Source organism: Erinaceus europaeus, chromosome 12 (genome assembly GCF_950295315.1).
Source record: "Erinaceus europaeus chromosome 12, mEriEur2.1, whole genome shotgun sequence".
In the NCBI taxonomy this organism is placed as follows: domain Eukaryota; kingdom Metazoa; phylum Chordata; class Mammalia; order Eulipotyphla; family Erinaceidae; genus Erinaceus; species Erinaceus europaeus.
Genome location: NC_080173.1, coordinates 19326829 through 19350787, shown reverse-complemented (window position 1 = coordinate 19350787; position 23959 = coordinate 19326829). Strand labels below are relative to the sequence as shown.

Sequence of the window (23959 nt, the reverse complement as noted above, 5' to 3'; positions counted from 1 at the left end):
TGCATTTGCACTACCTCTCAGACATGGGCAGAGGAGTGAAATATGAGTCACCCCTTGAAACTGAACTGAGCTTAGGGCAAACAAGCAGCTTAGGGCAAATAAGAAGAAGCTTAGGGCAAACAAGAAGCAAACAAGATTGCTCTTCCTTCTTGTTAAGACTTTCATTCAGCAAACAAGCAACATTTACATGGTCTTTTACCACTACTATGTCTTTTCCTTCTTTCTTTCTTTTTTTTTTTTTTTTTTTTTTTTTTTACAATTTTGTTAGTGATCTCTGTCATTTATATTGATCCTCAAGCAAGGCAATAAAATGCTGACTAGTGTCTCTGAGCAAAAAAGGACTGTGATATGCCTTATAATAAACAGTTTATTCAGGCATGAGTGCTGTTGACTGTGAATTCATTATTACTGAATTCATAATATGGACTGTCTCTTGGACTTTTTGAGAATTATGGAGTTTTTTTTTTTTGGCAGGGATGGTGGTGGTTAAGGGAGTGGCGAAAGATCTTTGGTAAAAGATGTGGTGATTTCAACACACCATGTGTGACCCTGAAAATTTATGATTTTGTAAAACAAATCACTAGTAAAAATGAAAAACAAATAAAAAGAAAAAGATAAGGCAAGTTTATCTACTTACTGATTGGTTGAGGAGGAATTATGCCCAGAGATTCATAAGCAGCTAAAACACTGCATTTCCCCCTAACAGTGATAGTTTCACAGAGATAAATCCAATGTCCATAGTGACTTCATAGAAAAGAATTAATGCAAGCAAAGAGAACTGGATGGCATAAATTTACTGACATGAAAAACACATATGATATCCTCTAAGTTCCTGCTCCTCTATCTTACACGTTATATTTAAAGCTTACTGAAGGTTAAAGCTATTTTGCTAAGTTTTTTTGATTAATACATGATTTTAGAGTTTCCATGATTCCCTAATTTCTGGTTTTTCAGATAAATGTGCTGTTTCCTATTGTGCTTCATATAGAGATATTGCCAATAAATTCTTCACTTGTAGGTACTTTGCAAGCTCACAAACTGTGCTCCACCCAGTGAAACACCCTAGGCCTAAAATCTCTGAAGGACACTTAGAAACTTGGCTAGTGAACACTTTCACAACTATGTTGTAAATACTCAGTGTAGCTTTGTGGACTATCTGATAGGTACTAAGTATCCATCATAATTAATAACCTAAATACCACTATTCATTGCATAGGCCAACTCGGGTTACAGAGGAGACCTGACACCTTTATTATGCCTCTGGGCACTGCATAAAATGCACTGACTTTGTCCTTTGCAAAGAAAGTATGAGAGACAATTTGAAGCAGCAGAAGTTACTTAGAAATGGAAGAGGAGGCTGAAAAGCATTAAGATGCAAAGCAAAACAAGTTGTTTAATAATCAAAGGTAAGAGCATAACAGGTGAAATTTGGGCATCTTCGTTATGGAAGAAGCTAGTAGGTCTATTTTAGGTTTATTCCAAGGGTCCCATGACTACTAATTTTTGCCTGAGCATGACAGCTAACATGAAGGTATTGTTTGGGAAGATGGTGTCAGAGTTGAGAATAAGACTAGACTAGAAAGCTGGATCAGGGAATTGAGAAGCTCCCAAATATGGGAAAAGTATATAAGTACTGTTAACTGTAAACCCCACTGATCTGACCTAGGGCCCATATCTTTTCATATTGAGCAAAGAAGCCTGTATAAGCACTGCATCCCTGTCAGTCTGAGCTCACATTACATAGTCACAACTAGGAACATTCTAGGCTGCATTCATTGCATGATACCAACCTCACTTCCCCGGGCAGACAACTTCACCAAAGTCCTGGATCCCCACCTCCCCAGAGCCCTGCCACACTAGGGAAAGATAGAAACAGGCTGGGAGCATGGATTGACCTGTCAACACCCATGTCCAGTAGAAAAGCAATCTTTGGTCCATAATCCCAGAGGGTTAAAGAATAGGGAAACTTCCAATGGAAGGGATGGGATATGGAACTCTAGTGGTGGAAATGGTATGAAATTGTACCCCTCTTATCCCACAATCTTGTCAATCATCATAAATCATTGACAAAAAAAAAGAAATGGAAGAGGATATTGGGGAGCTGATATAGTGAAGAACTAGGTTCAGCTAGAGCCTAAAGTAATAAATGAATGTTTTAAATGCATCCAAAAAATTTTAAACAAGAATACCAATATGTCTTAGGGACACATGCATACCCCTACCCAACACAAACTTTTGTTAATAACTAACTTCTCTTGATCAAATAATAGCTTTCTGCGATTTTCAAGCATTCATTGGCATTGAATAAGTTCCTCAACATTCCTCAGCCTCTTCTCCAAGTATCCCCCCACCCCAACCGAATCATTTTATTGAGGAATAATGGTTTAAGGGATAGTTGTTGATAAACAAGCACAGTTAATCATCTCCCCATGATAGGGGACCACTCCTACATCACTCCCATCGCCAACACAAGTCTTTCTTAATTTTGCCCAGGGTACCATAAGATCATTCACCACCACACCCTACCTCTCCTTAGTCTAGAGTCCTCTGCTACAGTACAACTCACTCTGTCCAAGTTTCACAGTATATATATATATATATATATATATATATATATATATATATATATATATATTCACTTAACAATAAACCAAAACTCTTGGACCAACTTGTTTATCTTTTCTTGCCTTGCTTTCCAAATACTACCTGTAAATAAGACAATCTAGTCCTTATCCTTCTGGCTTATCTTGATATATTTCAAGTTCATTCAAAAATAAAAAATGGTGAATATTTCCAAATTTCTTACAGCTGTGTATATATTTCTTACCATAACTTTCTTAACCAATTATCCATCATTAACCATATGAGTTGCTTCCAGGTTTGAGCTATTACAAATTGCACTACTATGATATTTTTGATAGGCATTTTTGTGTTCTTTGGACAGATTTTCCCAAGTATTTCTATATACAAGATGACATTATACTGCTTCCAATATGCTAGGCACTAATCTAAACATTTTAATGCATTAATCCATCTAATCCTTAAATTAACCTGTGAAGAAGTGTAACTATTATCATATTCACTTTAGAGGTGGTGAACTTGTGACACAGAGATGTCATATAACTTTCCCTGAGTCACACAGCAAATCACCGGCAAAGCTAGAATTTAAACTCAGGGAATCTTGTTCCAGAGTGCTATCCCTTGACCCACTATTGCTATACAGACACTAAAAAAAAAGTGATACATACATGTTAAAGAATACCAGCTTCAATAGAAAAGAAAACCTTAACTTTATTTGTTTTCATTTACAAAATTGTAAGATAATAGAGTATAATTCCATATAGTTCCTACCACCTTTGTTCTGTGTCCCCACCATATATATTCCCCCCTCTAGTGGTCCTATATTCACTTTCCTTCTAAGTCACCTCTATACCTATTACTACTTCCAGCAAATTTTCTTTTTTCCCCTCTTCTCTCAGATAAGAGAAACAGTGCCTGGCTTCCTCTGGCATTTTTCAGATTCACTTCCCTTTCACTGATGGTATAAAAACAAGATTCTTGTTGACAAATGCTTTAGGTCCTGGTGGTATGGGGGTACAGAGTCCTCTGGTTTACTTCCCCAATCACTTTGTCCTCTGGGAGTATGGACCAAAAGTCCAACAGACTTTTATAGTGCCTGTTTTTATTAACAGTGATATCATTTCACCGATTAACAGCAATACTTAGCTTATCTCCTTCACTCCTTCTTTTTTCTCTTTTTGTCTTAATTTACATTTAAATTACATTTAAAACCCTAGTGTTTTAATAACTGTTTAAAACACTTATTTTCTCTGAGAACAGATTCAACATACTGATGGAAATTCATTTCCTAGGGTGTGATCCTAAATGAAATACTATTTTGTTAAACCAAGACACCCTTAACGTACTACACCTTCCCAGGCAACAATGAAACAAACAACTAACCCCCACTTGCAACTCAGCTAACAGTTCTAGGGCTCAAGACTCATATTTGAGTAAGAGTCACTCACTACTCAGAAGAAATTATACATTTCCTTTTCTTAAAAGTGAAGCTGTGCTTTTTCACAGCCAAATGCTTCTGCCTAGGATTATCAAACAGCACCACCTGTCTTCTCTCTGGAATTCCACATGGACTGCAAAGATGCCTATTTTCCCAGCTCTTTATAATGTGCCACAGAGTTGGCAGACACACACACACACACACACACACACACACACACACACATACACACACACACACACACACACACACACACACACACACCCTCAGAAAGGAGCCAATCATCTGTGAGGTCAAGACTGACTCCAAGGAGGAGTAAGAAATTACACAAGACACTACACCAAAGGTTAGGCAGAAATTGGGGATTCAATCACCTAGCCATTTGGAATCACTTTGTGATCAGAACTATAATTAAGACATCATTTCATGTACTTTGATCTCATCTCTGCATCAACTATTTCTTTTTTAAGTTATTACTGTAGTAAATAAATTAAAAGATTTGGAATATGCAATTGAATAGGAAATGGTCAAGGTCAATTAGAAAACTGGTATAGTCTCCACTGATGACTAAAAATAAATATTAAAGGGGGTGGGAGACAGATTTCCCAGTAGTGCACACACTTTACCATGCCGAAGAACATGGGTTTGAGCCTGGGATACAAGTGGTGGATTGGTATTGTGATATCTCTTCCCTTCTCCTTTCTCTCTCTCTCTCTCTCTCTCCCCCCCTCTCCCTCTCTCTCTTTCCCTCTCTCCCTCTCCCTCTCTCCCTCCCTCTCTCCCTCTCCCTCTCTCCCTCTCCCTTTCTCTCTTCCTCTCCCTGTCCCTTTCTCTCTCTCTCCCTGTCCCTTTCTCTCTCTCTCTCTCTCTCTCTCCCTCCCTCCCTCCCTCCCTTGTCTCTCAACCTATATCTAAGAAAACACACACATGCCCCCACACACACTCAAGTGTCCACTGGAAGCAGTGGAATCATACAGTGCAGGGCCCCAGTGATAACCCTGCTGGCAATGAATAGATAACAAATGAAGCATACATTCCTATATCATATCGTCAAAAGCTAAATTATTTTCTCTGAAAAAATGAATTGATATAAGTCAAATGTTGAAAGAATCAATACATAAATTTAGTTAAGATAAAAGCAACTTTTTTTTCAAATAAAAGATGAATTTGAAATTTGTCTAGACAGACGGAGTTAATTTCTGAAGCTCATTTCAAGGTACAGTGCTAAAAGAATCAATGTAAGATTCTTTTCTCAGGAGTCGGGCTGTAGCGCAGTGGGTTAAGCGCAGGTGGTGCAAAGCACAAGGACCGGCATAAGGATCCCGGTTCGAACCCCGGCTCGGGAGTCGCTTCATAGGTGGTGAAGCAGGTCTGCAGGTGTCTATCTTTCTCTCCTCCTCTCTCTCTTCCCCTCCTCTCTCCATTTCTCTCTGTCCTATCCAACAACGACAACAACAATAATAACTACAACAATAAAACAACAAGGGCAACAAAAGGGAATGAATAAATAAATAATAAATATTAAAAAAAGATTCTTTTCTTTTTTTCTTTTTTTTGATAGAGATTTTCATTTTGATGAGACTTTAAAAAATTTTCCTCTTTTGTTGCCTTTGTTGTTTATCGTTGTTGTTATTGTTGTTGGATAGGACAGGGAGAAATCAAGAGAAGAAGGAGGGGAAGACAGAGGGGGGAGAGAAAGATAGACACCTGCAGACCTGCTTCACCACTTGTGAAGTGACCCCTTGCAGGTGGGGAGATAGGGGCTCAAACCGGGATCCTTATGCCAGTCCTTAAACTTGGTGCCATGTGCACTTAACCCGCTGCACTACCACCCGGCCCCCTTCAATGTAAGATTCTAAACCACAAATTACAGAAATCATAGATGTGATGGCATTCAGTTTACCTTTAAAATACATATTCTAATTATTTACTACATATGAATTACACATGAGATGGGGGTAGCTCAATACTTTGGTTCATGCAGCACTGCAGAACCTCAGACATGCAAGCCCAACATTCAACCAGTTGAACTATTTCTCCTGAATAAAAGTTCACCTGTTTTAATCAATGATTTCAAGTTTAATGGTCTTTATCCTCTGTCTTTGTCTTTTTACTTCCACTCCACTCTCTACCACTGTGACTGAATAGTGACCAAGGCCAAAAGGAAGGAGTGAGACATATTAGTATTTTAAAAAGATTTCCTGTGCGGTGAGGAGGTAGCTAGTTTGGCAGAATACTCACCTTATCAAGTATGAGGTCCCAGTCAGAGCCCCAACAGCACATGGAAATACCATGGTACCAAGGGAAGCTCTGATGCTGCAGTTTCTGCCTCTTTGTGTCTAAAATAAAATTGAAAAAAAAAAGCCTAGGGACAATGGAATCATGTATGTGTGAGGCCCCAACACTGGAAGATAAATAAGTAAACAAGCAAATAAATAAACAAACAAATAATTTTAAATAGAAGATTAATCTGTGACAACTATGTGTAGGGGCTTTTCCTTAATGAGATGATTAAATAATAAAATAAAACAATAAAATTTTTAAATGAGAACAAAATATTTCCTTGTATATTGCAGTGTCCTCTCTCTTCAGTACTGATTTCTCACTTATCTCATTTTCACAGTGCTGTCTTAGCAGCTACCCACTACAGTAGCATCACTCCTCCTTATATTGCAAACTCCTCCAGCATACCTTGTTCCACTTGAAAAATATATTGGTTAGAGAGGACAATCAAGAAATAATAGTCAATTATATTGCCACCACAATGTGTATGGAGTTAAATTTACCAGAAAAAAAAAAGGAGCCAGGAAATTAACGGCAAAGTCGAACTTGATGCTCCTTGAGTTTCATATCCCTTCCCTGAGGTGAAGTGGGGAAACGGTTTATGGAAGCAGTTATTCTGTTCAGAGAGCACACCCCACTGGCCATGGAGGAAAGTTCACTTCCATTGCACCATTTAAAAATCAAATATTGACTCTGTTGACCTAGTACCTAAACCCCACTTTCAGTGGCTTTGAGATTCAAGAACACATGGTATCTTTTGACCTCACCTTTCAAGAGGATGTCAGCAGAAACAGGGACTTTAAAAATAGGAATAATAACATATCTTTTCAGTTGTAGGGAAGTTAGATGTGATTCCACTCACTTTCTTCAATGATGCTTTACACTTTGAATGAAGCCAATACAAAAATAACACTTATTTTATAAGGGGATCACAATGAGGTAGGCATAATCATTATCATTCTTTTTATGAAGACATGGTTCAGTTAGCTCAACAAAGGCTCCAAAGTAAGTTAAGTGGCAGAGCCAAGTTGGGCCCCACCTCACTCCAGCCTACTGCATAACAGTTACACTACAGTTTTCCTTCATCAAATTATTAACTTTATATGTCAGTAGAAAACTAATATAAAAGTGTAATTAATATAAAGTATAATTAAGTCTATTAAGGTAAATTCTTAGCACTAGAGAAAGAAAAACAACTATGTTTTCAATGCCAACCATAACAGGCTGGGCATTTTTACACCTGACACAGCTTTTACTAAAGTTCAACAAGGAGTACAGACTATATCCTCACCTCACACAAAGGAAATTTCAAGGGCATGCTAATTATGATGGGGCATACGCTACAAGATATCAATAGCACTCCAAAGATAAACAACAGGATGGGCCAGGTATAGTACCTCTGACATGCACTGGGGTATAAAACACTGCTCTTCCAGTTAGGTGTAGCACCTGTGTAGTGTGCTATAGCTAAGCTCTGGGTATGGATTATGAGAGGGCTGGAATGCAGGATTCCACTGCTACAAACCTAAATTGCATTCATGCGGACTTTTTTTATTTTTAAACTTGTATGTTTGCTATAGGAAAAAAAATCATCTTAGAACACCACCAAAGACTGTAAAGAGGGGAGTAATTGTATCCTAAGATTTGAATGAGAGAATTTTCCCACTCTTATTAGCACTAATTTATTAGTAATACCTGCCTAGAGCCTGGAGTCAGAAGGGAACGTGAGACTGAGTTCTACCAAAGAAAGCACTTTGTGCCAGTTAATAATATCACCCAGTATGGGAAGTCAGAGAAGCACATTAACTTGCATATTTAGTCAGGACTAGAACATTTGCGGGACGTCCCTCTCTAATCTCTATTCACTAATACTTCAGGAGGTACCTCAGAGCTATCAACCAGGACTAAGAGAAAGATCACAGTGCAGACATGAAAATTTAAATAAAAAGAATTTAAACTGTAGATTGGCAAATAGCTCACTTGGATAGTGTGTGGCTTTGCTATGTGTGTGATCAAAGTCTGAAACCAGCCTCTACTACACTAAAGGAAGCTTCAGTGCTGTGGTTTGTTTCCTCCTCCTTCTCTCTCCTTTCTTTCCTCCAGTGGAGAAGCTGTTACAGAAGCCAGAGCTCCTACCTTCTGCACTTCATGAAGAATTTTAGTCCATACATCCAGCGGGGGAGAAATATTAGAGAAAGATGATCAGAGGGCGCTGAACTCCAATCCCATCAGGACTGGAGAGAGAAGAGGAATAAAGAAAGGGAATTAGGAAGTAACAAGAGGTGTGGATGGGACTTAGAAAAAAAGAGAAGGCAGGGCCATAGAAAAAATGGGCAAACATATACAAATATACAGAGAGTCACAGAAATAACAGTCAGCCCATATCTGTGACCTTGTTACTGTAGTTTCCAATGGAGGGAATGGGAACACACAACTCTGATGGTTGGAACGGTGTGGAATTATACCACTTTTATACCATAATTTTGTATATCACTAATAAAAAATGTTTCCGGGAAGGATCAATACCTTTTGATTTTTCTCTAGGATTACTCCGGGAAACTATTTTATATTGCATAATGAGTACTCATATATATGTCATTTTATATTTCCTCATGATATATCCCTTTCTTGATGATTCACATGATTTGTAGAAATCATGTAGTAAAGAATTCTTCCAAAGAGGACTGAATCAGAAAAAAAAAAGGAGGGGAAATTATGTATAAATGTGGACAGATAGTTGTAGAGATGATGGTTGGTCCATGTCTACACCTTTAAGGGAACTGTGTTGGATTGTAGTGTGGAGACTGAAGATTCAGAACTCTGGTGGTGGGAATGATGTGGATTTAAACCCCTGTTGACATATAATTTTGTAAAACAAAGATAACAAATAAAAAAATAAAGCTAGCAAGAAAGAATTCTTCCCTGAGTATTTCATCAATTTTTCTGAAGACATGAAGTCTATTAATATGAATAGTATGTACATACTTTTATATTTTCTCTTATGCAAACTTATTATCAATCACCCTATAGTGATTCAATTTTTTATAAAGCAAGTGAACCCATTAAAGTTGTTTCCTGTGACTTTATAATGGTTTGAAAATATCCTATTAAGCATAAAGGTTTGTAGGTAGTCTGATACTGAGGCTCTTTTTTTTTTTTTTTTCTTGTAACAAAATACTTTGTTTTATTTGTCCTAAATACTTTACCAAAGAGAAGGGTATAAAACTGCAAGCAGAAATATTTCTGTTTTTTGCTTTAAATTACTAGATAGGAGAGCAGGCTTTCATTGAGGGAGGGGTAAGTTCAAATTATTTCTATATTGAGAGACTGTTTTTCCACAAGATATAATTTCATCTTGAAATGCATAACTATTTTACATTTAAACTGTAATTAAATTCTTACTTCAGGTCAAACATTGCACAGGGATATTAAACTTGGGTAAGTTCAACTGAAAACAGACCATTTTGAATTATTTTTGGTGGCAACCAAAATAATTGTAGCAATTGCAAATTTCTACCAGTCAGAGTGACTTTTAGAGAAAAAAATCCCTTTTAATTTGAAGATTATGAAATATTTACTGTGAGAAAAATGCAAAAAACACACAGGCATACAGAAATAATTTTTCTTCTCTCTTGCTTTTCCCCTAATTCCATGTGTTAGACATGTCCATCTAAAGAATCTAAATGTATATTATGAATGTGAGAGCATGATTTCATGTGCTTTGTTTTCTTGTATATTCATTTTATTTCTTCTTAAAGTTTTTTTAAATGTATATACTTATGCATGCATAATACAAATATGAATATCTCATTTAAACCATTCTTACAGGTATAGTTTGACTCCATCAGTTATATCCACAATGTTCTGCAACTACAAGGACTACTTACAAAAGAATTTTTTTATCATTCCAACAAGTATCCATTAATCAATCACTCCTCATTCTTTTTAAGTCCCAGCTCATGGTAATATCTAATCTACTTTTATCTCTATGAATTTATTTCTTTAAAATAATTCATATAAAGGCTGACCTAGATGTTTGATACAAATATTTCTAGAGACATTTGTAGATACAAATATGTTTCTAGAATATGAATGGGTATTCTAGAAATTTCAACCAATAATTTTGACACTTAACATTTTCAATGTTTATCTGTGTTGTAGCATGTACCAGAACTATATTTTTCTTTATGTATTAATGCTATTCTGCTACATAGTAAATCTTGCTTTTTCATTCATTTGTTGATAGACACTTGTATTTATTTGCTTATAACAAACATGATCATCAAATGTCTAGTTCCAGCAAATTTTTTAAAGTAATGTCCTAATAATCTTTTATTAAAATATTTAATCTTTTTATTGTCTTTATTTATTTATCAGATAGAGACAGCCAGAAATCTAGAGGGGAAGGAATGATAGAGAGGAGACAGAAAGACACCTGCAACACTGCTTTACCAGTCCCAAAACTTTCCTTCTGCAGGTGGTCACTGGGGGCTTGAACCTAGGTCCTTGCACATTGTAACATGTGTGCTCAACCAGGTGTGCCACCACCTGGCCCTAGTCCTAATAATCTTTAAAGGTCACAAAGTAATCTGTTAAATGGAAATTCCATCATTTACTTACCTACTTTTATTAATAGACATATAACCTGTGGCCACATTTTTGTAACTGAAACAGTACCAGATTTAACAAGCTTATATATAGGTTGTTTAACATTTTGATAAGTACTGTTAAGTTCATTCACAAATATATTGATATGTTCATCAATATAAAAGTAACTTTGGAAGTTTTGTTTTTTGTAAATTTCCTTCCCACAAAAAATATTTGGACTTTTTTTGTCCCTTCCAATCTTTCAGGTGATCAGTATAGACGTTTGGCATAAGGGAGGATGCACAGGTATGCAATGAGGGCAGAGAAAGAGGAGAGTGCAAATTAAGGCCACGAGAGGCCTGTTCTTCTGGATGCAAGGCTTAAAAGGAGTCCATCCAGTATAACTGAAACCAGAAGAGTGCTGAGTACTATAATCAGGGCTAATATTCAATAACAATGTACACCAACAACTTGATGTTCAAATATTGACATTCCCTATACAGTGGTAGGCAACTCATCTCCTTCCTGACTCCCAATTTTGAATCCCACAAATATTTTGATTGTATATGGCATCCCACTCCCTAAATTTACCTTTTGGTCTTGACACACCAGAGTTCAGAATTTATAAAGTTGTTCCCTTACCTTTAATAAGTATTTTTCTGCCTTCCCCTTATTTTCACTGCAGTACTCTTTGGATTTTGTTTGCCACACACAGATGTCATCTTTTTCCTTCAAACATTCTTTCTTGTAGATTTCTCACAAAAGTCTACAATACAGAAGGGAGAAGCTCTTAAATTTCTGTAGGCAAATAAGGAAGAACCAGAAACATCAAGTAAGACTTCTAATTTATTTGTATTTTCCCTGGCTGTCTACAGTTTAATCACAGTTTTAGAAAATTATCTAATTAGGCAAGATTTAGAATAGAGTTATCTTAAAACACAGACAAAATTGAGGCCATAATCCCTTAACAACTACAGATTTGTTACTGACTTGGCTTCTTATATATGGCATTTCATTGAATATATGCTTTTCAGAGACTTCTACTGTCTTTGTGGGAGGATTTCCCAAAGTGCTAAGAGTTATCTATAATTAGTTGTAAAATCAGGTCTGTCAAAGTAGGAGAATTCAATAAAGCATCATTTCAGAATTTGTGTTTCAGGATTTCTGAAACCAGGATGCTGCACCCGGATCTGGTTTTTAATGGCTGAGAAGAAAAATGAAACACATGTCATGAATACTGATGAACTTTTACTGCCTTGTGCCATCAAATATACTGATGCATATGTATATACCAATCTCCTCATAAAAGAAAAAGAAACGGCTTTCCCCAGCTGTTTCCCCATTTTCATTAAGTCAGGGAGTGCCTTTCCCCACTGTCTATAATGGACCCAGTTTCAAAAGCACCAGCTTGTAAAAATGGGACAAGTCATGTAGGACAGAAACAGTAAACATGTTATTCATTGTTCCTCTTTGCAGCCACTCAAAACTCTTCTGTTGAAGCACTTCTCTCACCTCCCTCCATTCCATATAAACCACATAGTCATAGGTGTAGATGCAAGGTGTAAGATGGAGACAAGGAGGAGAGAGAACTCAACAAGTGCTAGCCCTTTCTCTTTTCAGCCACGTCCCCTGTATCTGAGTGGGTGCTGGTTTAGGTACTACCAGTGTGAGCCACGTCCCCTGTATCTGAGTGGGTGCTGGTCTAGGTACTACCAGTGTGAGCCACGTCCCCTGTATCTGAGTGGGTGCTGGTCTAGGTACTACCGGTGTGAGCCACGTCCCCTGTATCTGAGTGGGTGCTGGTCTAGGTACTACCAGTGTGAGCCACGTCCCCTGTATCTGAGTGGGTGCTGGTCTAGGTACTACCGGTGTGAGCCACGTCCCCTGTATCTGAGTGGGTGCTGGTCTAGGTACTACCAGTGTGAGCCACGTCCCCTGTATCTGAGTGGGTGCTGGTCTAGGTACTACCGGTGTGAGCCACGTCCCCTGTATCTGAGTGGGTGCTGGTCTAGGTACTACCAGTGTGAGCCACGTCCCCTGTATCTGAGTGGGTGCTGGTCTAGGTACTACCGGTGTGTTTCAATAAGACAAATCCACTTCTTCTACCAGGACCTGGGTATACAAGAGTTCAATTATAATGAGTTATAGTGCTGGTAGGGTGATATTGCTTCCTTTTAAGAGAGAAACACTGTTTTAGGAAAAATAGTTCACTTGTCTTTGAGTTCTCAATTTATGCTGTTTTAAATTAAACACCAAAATGACATTAGCAAGAAAAAACTTGAGTAATAATATCTAGTATTGATAGATGGTAGTCAAAGGGCTGGGATAATGCGTTGGGTAATGCAAAAGGGAAAATGCGGATTTTTCTTGCCTGTTAATTCTCTTGGAACCATGACTTCTACTTAAAACACTTAATTTAGAAAAATAATTTAGAAAGAATGTGCTAGAAGATACGTTGTAGGATAAGCATGCACTTTACAAATATGCTTCAGTGAGAAGTGATTCATAAAAAGCATAATTGTAATGAAAGGTTACATAGGAAGAACTAACACTGAGATGACAGTACAATTTCTTTTCTTTTTTTTTATTTCCTCCACAGTTATCATTGGGGCTCGGTGCACTACAAATCCACTCCTCTGGAGGCTATTTTTCCCATTGTGCTGCCCTTGTGGTTGTTATTGCTATTGTTGTTATATATAGCTGTTGTTGGATAGGACAGAGAGAAATCAAAAGAGGAGGGGAAGACAGAGAGGAGAAGAGAAAGACAGACATCTGCAGACCTGCTTCACCACTTGCGAAGCAAGACCCCTGCAGGTGGGGAGCTGGGGGCTCGAACTGGGATCCTTACACCAGTCCTTGCACTTTGTGCCATGCACACTTAACCCGCTGTGCTACCGCCCAGCCCCCCTCCCCAATTTTTTTTATCATATCATCTCTTCACAACTTTCATATGTCCATCAGGCATCAAAAGTTCTTTGGAGGACTAAGTCTCATAAATAATGGTATATCAGGCAGTATTTAGCATTGTCTGTAAGGAACTAGGAAGCCCTTTAATAGTGGGTTAACAAAGATTTAAGAATTGATGCCAACTTGAATCACAAGAGCTGGAGAAAAAAAATTGTATAGAGTGGGCCAGGAAGTGCATCTAGTTAAGTGCACACATTACAGTGCACAAGGGCCCAGGTTTGAGCTCCTGGTCCCCACTGCAGGGGGAAAGCTTCACAAGACTGCAGGTATCTCTTTGTCTCTCTCTCCATTTCTCCCTCCCTTCTCAATTTCTCTCTGTCTCTCTTCATTAATAAATAAATAAATAAAAATATTCAAAAAGGAAATGCACTATGTATACACACACACACACACATTTTCTGATTACCTAGAAATATCTATCATCAGGAGCTCCAGTGGTGCAGTTATAGCGCGGTATTTATACAGTAATATCTACCATATACCTAGTGTTCAACATAAGCTATAGAGTACACCAAGGACATCACTTATGTTGTTCTGAATGCTTCTAGAAACACTGAAAATAACACAGGTATTCTCATGTCATGAAGATGAGGAAACAGAGTCAGGGAAATACGGTAACTGATCGAAGGTTACACACAAGTAATTTCTCTGATTTTGTGGTACTATATGCCCTGAATTCCTGTTTGAGATTAGTAGCACTACAAACCAAGAAAATGTGCATTTCACTTGAGAACCCCAGAATCCCAGAGTAGAACCATAATGAACAATATTTGGAAGGAATTTAAAGAGAAAAAGAAAGATGAGCTAAAATTATATGAGAATGCATTCCAAAATTAACTTAACAAATATGAGGGATGTCTTAGGCACTTTGGACATACTAAATAAGCAAATGCATTTAAAGTATCCTATAACTTTACCCATAGAATCCAGTACAAGATGATTGTGAGCTCCCACACCAGACAAAATTTTGGCAAGGGGGCACAAAGTATTAAATGATGGCAGGAGAGTCTTTTCAACAAATGGAATTGGTAAAATTGGGTTACCCTCAATGTGGATCAACAAAGGACTGTTTCATTCTCCAAAGAGAGGTTGGACAACATACTCCACCTATTAGCCAAGGAAGATGGGTCCTGAAATTAGTGCAACCTGGAATGTTCATAGCCCTGACCACAGAACGCAAGCTCAGAACTACAGGGATGTAGGGTTAAGCGCATGTGGTGCAAAGCACAAGGACCGGCACAAGGATCCCGGTTTGGACCCCTGGCTCCCCACCTGTAGGGGAGTCGTTTCACAAGCAGTGAAGCAGGTCTTAGGTGTCTTTCTTTCCCCCTCTCTGTCTTCCTCTCCTCTCTCCATTTCTCTCTGTCCTATCCAACAATGATGACATCAATAACCACAAAAATGTTAAACAACAAGAGCAACAAAAGGGAAAATAAATAAATAAATATTTAAAAAATTAAAAAAGAACTACAGGGATGTAGAGGTTACATAGGCTCCTGTGATGAATACTGGCTCCAGACCTAATCAATAGAGTTTATAGTTAACAATATTTATATACTTTTCCCATATTTGGGAGCTACTCTATTCCCTGATCCAGCTTTCCAGCTGTTTTTCCAATTATGACACCTTCTCCCCAAACAAACAACTTGGGTCCACCTGCATGTTAGCTGTCAGGTTCAGGCAAAAACTAGTAAAGCCATGGCCCCCTTGGAATATACCTAAAACAAATCTACTAGCTTTTTCCAAAATGGAGACCCCAAACATTCATCTGCAATATTCCTGCCTTTATATTTGTGATAGTCAACAATTTGTTCTGCTTTATATCTTAACTCTTTCAGCCACCAGGTTCCAGATGATACCATGATGCTAACCTGAATTCCCTGGGCAGAAGACCTTACCGCTGTGTCCTGAAACCCCGCCTCCTCAGATCCCTTCCCCACCAGGGAAAGAGAGAGACAGGCTGGGATTATGGATAAATCTGTCAATGCCCATCTTCATCGGGGAAGCAATTACAGAAGCCAGACCTAATGACCCTGGGTCCATACTCCCAGAGGGATAAAGATTAGGAAAGCTTTCAAGGGAGGGAATGGGACCCAGAGTTCTGATGGTGGGAATTGTGTGGAATTATACTCCTCTTAGCCTACAGTCTTGTCAATATTTCCATTTTATAAATAAAAATTTTTAAAAATTAGGTTGAAACATGAATAAAACAAGATCATCACATATTACCAGGCAAAAAAAGTTAACTCAAAGTGAATAAAAGATATTACCATTAGACCAGAAATCATCAAATACATAGAAAAAAATTAGTAGAATACATTATGATCTATGCTTTAGAAATGTCTTTAACAACACGAGTCCAACAGCAAGGGGAGAAAAAAAGAAAGAAACCAATGAACATACATTAAATTTAAAAACTTCCTGTACAGCAAGGGAACTGTTACCAAAATAGAAAGATATTCTAGAGAATAGGAGATCATTACATGTCACACTTCAGATAAAGAACTAACAAATATGTAAAACAATGACCCAATAAAGAAATAAAAACATAAAAAGTCCAAAAAGAATTAACAAATAAAATATATAAAAAGCTCACAAAACTCAGCAACAACAATAGCAACAAAATAACTTTTTTTAAATGGCATAAGAACATGGAAAGTACCTTCACCAAAGAGATCCAAAGGGGTAAAAGACATGAGAAAGTGCTCAAAGTCACTATGCAGCTATCAAGAACAATGAACCCAACTTCTCTGACCCATCTTGGACAGAGCTAGAAGGAATTATGTTAAGTGAGCTAAGTCAGAAAGATAAAGATGAGTATGGGATGATCCCACTCATCAACAGAAGTTGAGTAAGAAGATCTGAAAGGGAAACTAAAAGCAGAACCTGACCAAATTGTAAGTAGGGCACCAAAGTAAAAACCCTGTGGTGAGGGGTAGACATGCAGCTTCCTGGGACAGTGGGGGGTGGGAGTGGGTGGGAAGGATGGATCACAGTCTTTTGGTGGTGGGAATGGTGTTTATGTACACTCCTAGTAAAATGTAGTCATATAAATCACTAGTTAATTAATACGAGGGGGAAAATTAATTGTATGTCTCAAAGTTTTTCAAAACACAAACTGAATCTTTTCAATATATAGGCTGTGTAACTGATATGCAGACACTCTCAAAAGCCTAGACCAAGTAGATCAGAAGCAACCAATAGCACAGCTATATACAAGATACTGGGTACAGTACAGCAAACCCTAACAAAAGGACTTTTCAAAGTTAACCCAATTACTAAATAATGTGATGATAACATTAACTATCCATTGTCTTTTGGAACCCTAAGACAGCAGGAACCTCACATCTCCACTATAGGGCCTCTACTTCCCCCAGTCCTGGAACCACTGGATAGGGCCCACTTTCCCATATGCCTCTCCCAATCCATATAAAATAATATTGCATCTGCCAATCACAACCTAACCAACACAACGATTGCCACCTCAACATGCTTCAGCTCAGACTGTGTCCAGAGGCTTCACGTGTGGAATGACAACCCTTCAACTTCATGACTCGGGTGAGACCTTTCCTTTCACAGTATACTCTAATTTCATCTCAGGTGGTTCACTTTCTAACAAAGTCCCAATACCTAGATATACACCAGTTTCTGTGAGAGAGAGCATATGTTCACACGTATCCATAAACTACTGCAAAATATATACCTGAAAGCAGAAGTACACTAGAGTTTGCAGTGAGTACCTCCCTAACACTTCCTCTCCACTATTCCAACCTTTGGGTCCATGATTGCTCAACAATTTGTTTGGCTTCGTATGTTAACTCTCTTTTCAATCACCAGGTTCCAGATGTCATCAGGATGCCTGCCAGGCTTCCCTAGACTGAAGACCCCACCAATGTGTCCTGGAGCTCTGCTTCCCTAGAGACACACCTTACTAGGGAAAGAGAGAGGCAGACTGGGAGTATGGACCGACCAGTCAACGCCCATGTTCAGCGGGGAAGCAATTACAGAAGCCGGACCTTCTACCTTCTGCAACCCACAATGACCCTGGGTCCATGCTCCCAGAGGGATAGAGAATGGGAAAGCTATCAGGGGAGGGGGTGGGAAATGGAGATTGGGTGGTAGGAATTGTGTGGAATTGTACCCCTCCTACCCTATGGTTTTGTTAATTAATAGTTTCTTAAATCAAAAATAAAAATAAAGAAAGAAAGTGCTCAAAGTCACTGGTCAATAGAGAAATGCAAACAAAGACAACAACAAGATATTACTTCACACCTAGCAAAGTCATTAGAAAAAAAAGAAACAACTAGTATTGGTGACAACGTGGGGAAAAACAAAGCCTCTACACTGCTGGTAGAAATGTAATTTGGGGGAGTCGGCCTGTAGCGCAGCGGGTTAAGCGCAGGTGGCACAAAGCACAAGGACCGGCATAAGGATCCCGGTTCGAACCCCGGCTCCCCACCTGCAGGGGAGTCGCTTCACAGGCGGTGAAGCAGGTCTGCAGGTGTCTATCTTTCTCTCCTCCTCTCTGTCTTCCCCTCCTCTCTCCATTTCTCTCTATCCTATCCAACAACAACAACAACAATAACAACTACAACAATAAAACAACAAGGGCAACGAAAGGGAATAAATAAATAAAAAAAAAAAGAAATGTAATTTGGTTCAACCCTTGTGTGGAAAATTTAGAGATTTCTCAGAACATTAGAAATGGACCTACTCTATGATCGGGAATTTCTTCTCTTGAATATGAATACAAAGGAAACAAATAAACCTATGCAACTAGATCTATGCACACCTTTATTCATAGCAGCACAATTTGTAATAGCCAAAACTTGGAAGCAGCCCAGATGCCCAATGACAGATGAGTGCCTGAGAAAGGTGTAGTATATACACAAAATAGAATTCTACTCAACTGTTTTGATAAGGTCATCTTCTTTGCCTCATCTTAGATGGAACTTAAAGGAAATATATTGAGATAAACCAAAAATGAAGGACAAAGACCAGATGATCTCACTTATAGGTAGAACTCAAGAAACAAGGACAGGGGTGGTGGTGATTGAGCAGTAGGTTAAGAGCACCTGATCCGAAGTGCAAGAACTGGTGTAAGGATCCTGGTTTGAGCCCCCAGCTCCCCACCTGCAGGAGGGTTACCTCACAAGTGGTGAAACAGGTCTGTAAGTGTCTATCTTCTCTTCCCTTTTTTCCTGTCCTATCCAAAAACAGCAATGGCAACAACAATAAGAAGGGCAAAAAATGGGAGAAATTTGGACTGATGTTGGTGTATTGTCCCAAAGCAAAGGACTCTGGGAAAGGAGGGGAAAAAGGAGGTGGAGAGGGCTTTGGGGTTCCAGTGCATTATGGTGGAAATGGAGCCAAGTCAGGGGTAAGAATGTTTTGTAGGCACCTGTCTCAGTGAGATGAGAAATTTTACCCATGTAGCAACAACTGTATAATGTATAATGTATAAACCATTAGTATAATGTATTATTATACATTATTAGTATAATATTATTATACATTATTATTATTAATATTATGTATAATATTATACATTATTAGTATAATAATGTATACATTATTAGTATAATGTATAATGTATAAACCATTAGCCTCTCAATAAAATTATTTAAAAAAATGCATGCTCTTGAGATTAGATATTTAAGGATAAGCAAATAAGTTCAAGGTCTTAGTGAACAAGGTAACTGACTTATAGTGAGATGATCAACCACTATAGTAATTTGCTCAGACTGTCATAACAGAAGACATTTAAAAATAATTTTAAAATAAAATTAAAGTACTTTTGAAATAATATTTAATTATAACACTTAGTTTTGGGTGACACAGTCATCATGTGCATATACTACAGTAAATTTACCACTGAGAGTCCAGGTCCCCCTTCTCCCTATAATCAACATTTATATTTCTGAAAACTGGAAATTCTACACCAAGATCATAGTAGTGTAGCTTTCTTCTGAGGCCTCCCTTCTTCACTGGAAGATGCTCTGTCTTTTGTCCTCTTATGGCCTGTTTTCACTGTATTTTTTCATGACTGAGAGTCCAATGCTTTATCCACTGTGCCACCTTCCAGACCTCATTGTATTTTCTTTATGTTCACATATCTGAAATCTCCTTTTAAATTTTTTATTAGCTTTATTTATTTATTGAATAGAGACAGTCAAAAATAAAGAGGGAAGGGGGAGATAGAGAGACATCTGCAGCACTGCTTCACCATTGGCAAAGCTTTCCTTCTGCAGGTGGGACCAGGGGCTCAAACCTGGGACCTTGTGCATTGTAACACGTGAGCTCAACCAGGTCTAAAACCACCTGGCCCCCATGGTACCTCTTTTAGTGGCTAACTTTCCCCCTTCTTATAAAGGTAGCCATCATATTGGATTAGAACCCACCTCAACCTCACCACTTAAATTTGAGAAGACACAATTCAGCTCATTATATCTTCATGCCATAGCAAGAAAAGTTAAGGTACTTGGGGGGAAAAAAGCTTGTCACACTCCATCAACCTTTAGCGCCACTCATGAATAATTGAAGCCCTCTAATGTTTTAATGCAAGAATCCAAGGGTCTATTACAGATTTTAAGGTTTTTCTTTTCTTTTCTTTTTTTTTTTTTTTAAGATGGGGTATGGGGAAATGCCATGATTAAAAAAACTCTGGTCATGATTTTATAAACTAGGGGTCAGAAAACTACTTTTGTGACCACAGTGGAGTAAAACTAACATTTAACAACAAAGGGAAAATTATTAAAAGACATAGAATTTGGAAACTAAACAACATGCTCCTTAAGAACCACTGGGTCAGAGACTCACTCAAACAGGAAATTCAAATGTTCCTGGAAACTAATGAAAATGAAGACACAACATATCAAAATATTTGGGACACAGCTAAAGCAGTACTGAGAGGGAAACTTATCACATATTAAACACCAAGAAGAAGCCCAAATGAACGACCTTACTGCACACCTCAAGGACTTAGAGGAAGAGGAACAAAGGAACCCTAAAGCAACCAGAAGGACAGAAATCACTAAAGTTTGAGCAGAAATAAACAACATTGAAAATAAAAGAACCATACAAAAGATCAATGAAGCCAAATGTTGGTTCTTTGAAAGATTAAACAAAATTGACAAACCCCTAGCCAGACTCACCAAACAAAAAAGAGAGAAGACTCAAATTAATAGAATTATAAACGATGCAGGAGATATCACAACTGACACCACAGAAATCCAGAGAATCCTGCGAAACTTCTATAAAGAACTATACGCCACCAAGCTAGAGAATCTGGAAGAAATGGAACAATTCCTAGAAACCTATGCACTTCCAAAACTGAACCAAGAAGAACTACAAAATCTAAATGCACCAATCACAGACAAAGAAATTGAAACCGTTATTAAGAATCTCCCCAACAACAAAAGTCCTGGACCAGATGGCTTCACAAACGAATTCTACAAAACTTTCAGGAAACAGTTAATACCCATACTTCTTAAGCTATTCCATAAGATTGAAGAAACAGGAATACTCCCTTCCACCTTCTATGAAGCCAACATCACCCTGATACCAAAAGCTGATAGGGACACAACAAAAAAGGAAAACTACAGACCAATATCTCTGATGAACATAGATGCCAAAATATTAAACAAGATCTTGGCCAACCGGATACAGAAACACATCAAAAAGATTGTTCATCATGACCAAGTGGGATTCATCCCAGGAATGCAAGGCTGGTTCAACATCCATAAGTCAATCAATGTCATTCACCACATCAATAAAAGCAAAGCCAAAAAACCACATGATTATCTCAATAGATGCAGAGAAAGCCTTTGACAAAATCCAACACCCATTCATGCTCAAAACTCTACAAAAAATGGGAATAGATGGGAAATTCCTCAAGATAGTGGAGTCTATATATAGCAAACCTACAGCCAACATCATACTCAATGGACAGAAGCTGAAAGCATTCCCCCTCAGATCGGGGAAGACAGGGCTGTCCACTGTCACCATTACTCTTCAACATAGTATTGGAAGTTCTTGCCATAGCAATCAGGCAAGAGAAAGAAATCAAAGGAATACAGATTGGAAGGGAAGAAGTCAAGCTCTCACTATTTGCAGATGATATGATAGTATACATAGAAAGACCTAAAGAATCCAATAGAAATTTACTGGAAGTTATTAGGCAATATAGCAAGGTATCAGGCTACAAAATCAATGTACAAAAATCAGTGGCATTTCTTTATGCAAACACTAAATCTGAAGAAGAAGACATCCAGAAATCACTCCCATTTACTGTTTCAGCAAAATCAATCAAATATCTAGGAATAAAGTTGACTAAAGAAGTGAAAGACTTGTATGCTGAAAACTATGAGTCCCTACTCAAGGAGATAGAAACTGATACCAAGAAATGGAAAAGATATCCCATGCTCATCTATTGGAAGAATAAATATCATCAAAATGAATATTCTCCCCAGAGCCATATACAAATTTAATGCAATACCCATCAAAGTTCCACCAAGCTTCTTTAAGAGAATAGAACAAACACTACAATTATTTATCTGGAACCTGAAAACACCTAGAATTGCCAAAACCATCTTAAGGAAAAGAAACAGAAATGGAGGCATCACACTCCCAGACCTTAAACTATATTATAAAGCCATCATCATCAAAACAGCATGGTACTGGAACAAAAATAGGCACACAGACCAGTGGAACAGAATTGAAAGCCCAGAAGTAAATCCCAACACCTATGGGCATCTAATCTTTGATAAGGGGGCCCAAAGCATTAAATGGAAAAAGGAGGCTCTTTTCAATAAATGGTGCTGGGAAAACTGGGTTGAAACATGCAGAAGAATGAAATTGAACCACTTTATCTCACCAGAAACAAAAATCAACTCCAAATGGATCAAAGACCTAGATGTCAGACCAGAAACAATCAAATACTTAGAGGAAAACATTGGTAAAACACTTTCCCACCTACAGCTCAAGGACATCTTTGATGAATCAAACCCAATTGCAAGGAAGACTAAAGCAGAAACAAACCAATGGGACTACATCAAATTGAAAAGCTTCTGCACATCCAAAGAAACTATTAAACAAACAGAGAGACCCCTCACAGAATGGGAGAAGATCTTCACATGCCAGACATCAGACAAGAAACTAATCACCAAAATATATAAAGAGCTCAGCAAACTTAGCGCCAAAAAAGCAAATGACCCCATCCAAAAATGGGCAGAGGAAATGAACAAAACATTCACCACAGAGGAGATCCAAAAGGCTAACAAACATATGAAAAACTGCTCTAGGTCACTGATTGTCAGAGAAATGCAAATTAAGACAACACTAAGATACCACTACACTCCTGTAAGAATGGCATACATCAAAAAGGACAGCAGCAACAAATGCTGGAGAGGATGTAGGACAGAGGAACCCTTTTACATTGCTGGTGGGAATGTAAATTGGTACAGCCTCTGTGGAGAGCAGTCTGGAAAACTCTCACAAGGCTAGACATGGACCTTCCATATGACCCAGTAATTCCTCTCCTGGGGTTATACCCCAAGGACTCCATAACACCCAACCAAAAAGAGGTGTGTACTCCTATGTTCATAGCAGCACAATTCATAATAACTAAAACCTGGAAGCAACCCAGGTGCCCAACAACAGATGAGTGGCTGAGAAAGCTGTGGTATATATACACAATGGAATACTATGCAGCTATCAAAAACAATGAACCCACCTTCTCTGACCCATCTTGGACAGAGCTAGAAGGAATTATGTTAAGTGAACTAAGTCAGAAAGATAAAGATGAGTATGGGATGATCCCACTCATCAACAGAAGCTGACTAAGAAGATCTGAAAGGGAAACTAAAAGCAGGACCAGATCAAATTGTAAGTAGGGCACCAAAGTAAAAACCCAGTGGTGTGTGGTAGACATGCAGCTTCCTGGGCCAGTGGGGGGTGGTAGTGGGCAGGAGGGATGGGTCACAGTCCTTTGGTGGTGGAAATGGTATTTATGTACACTCCTAGCAAAATGTAGACATATAAATCAGTAGTTAATTAATATGAGAGGGGGAAATCAATTGTATGTCTCAAAGTTTCTCAAAAGAC

General features: G+C 38.2%; 1 protein-coding gene across 3 annotated transcripts in view; it reads right to left on the bottom strand.

Moving 5' to 3' along the window:
* FRMD4B (FERM domain containing 4B) overlaps positions 1 to 23959 on the bottom strand; it is a 407614-nt gene that overhangs the window by 270408 nt on the left and 113247 nt on the right. For all 3 annotated transcript variants that reach the window (XM_060202892.1, XM_060202891.1, XM_060202894.1), the window contains exon 2: positions 11531 to 11654. The gene's annotated coding sequence lies outside the window, so the exon portion shown is untranslated. The remainder of the gene's footprint in view (positions 1 to 11530; positions 11655 to 23959) is intronic.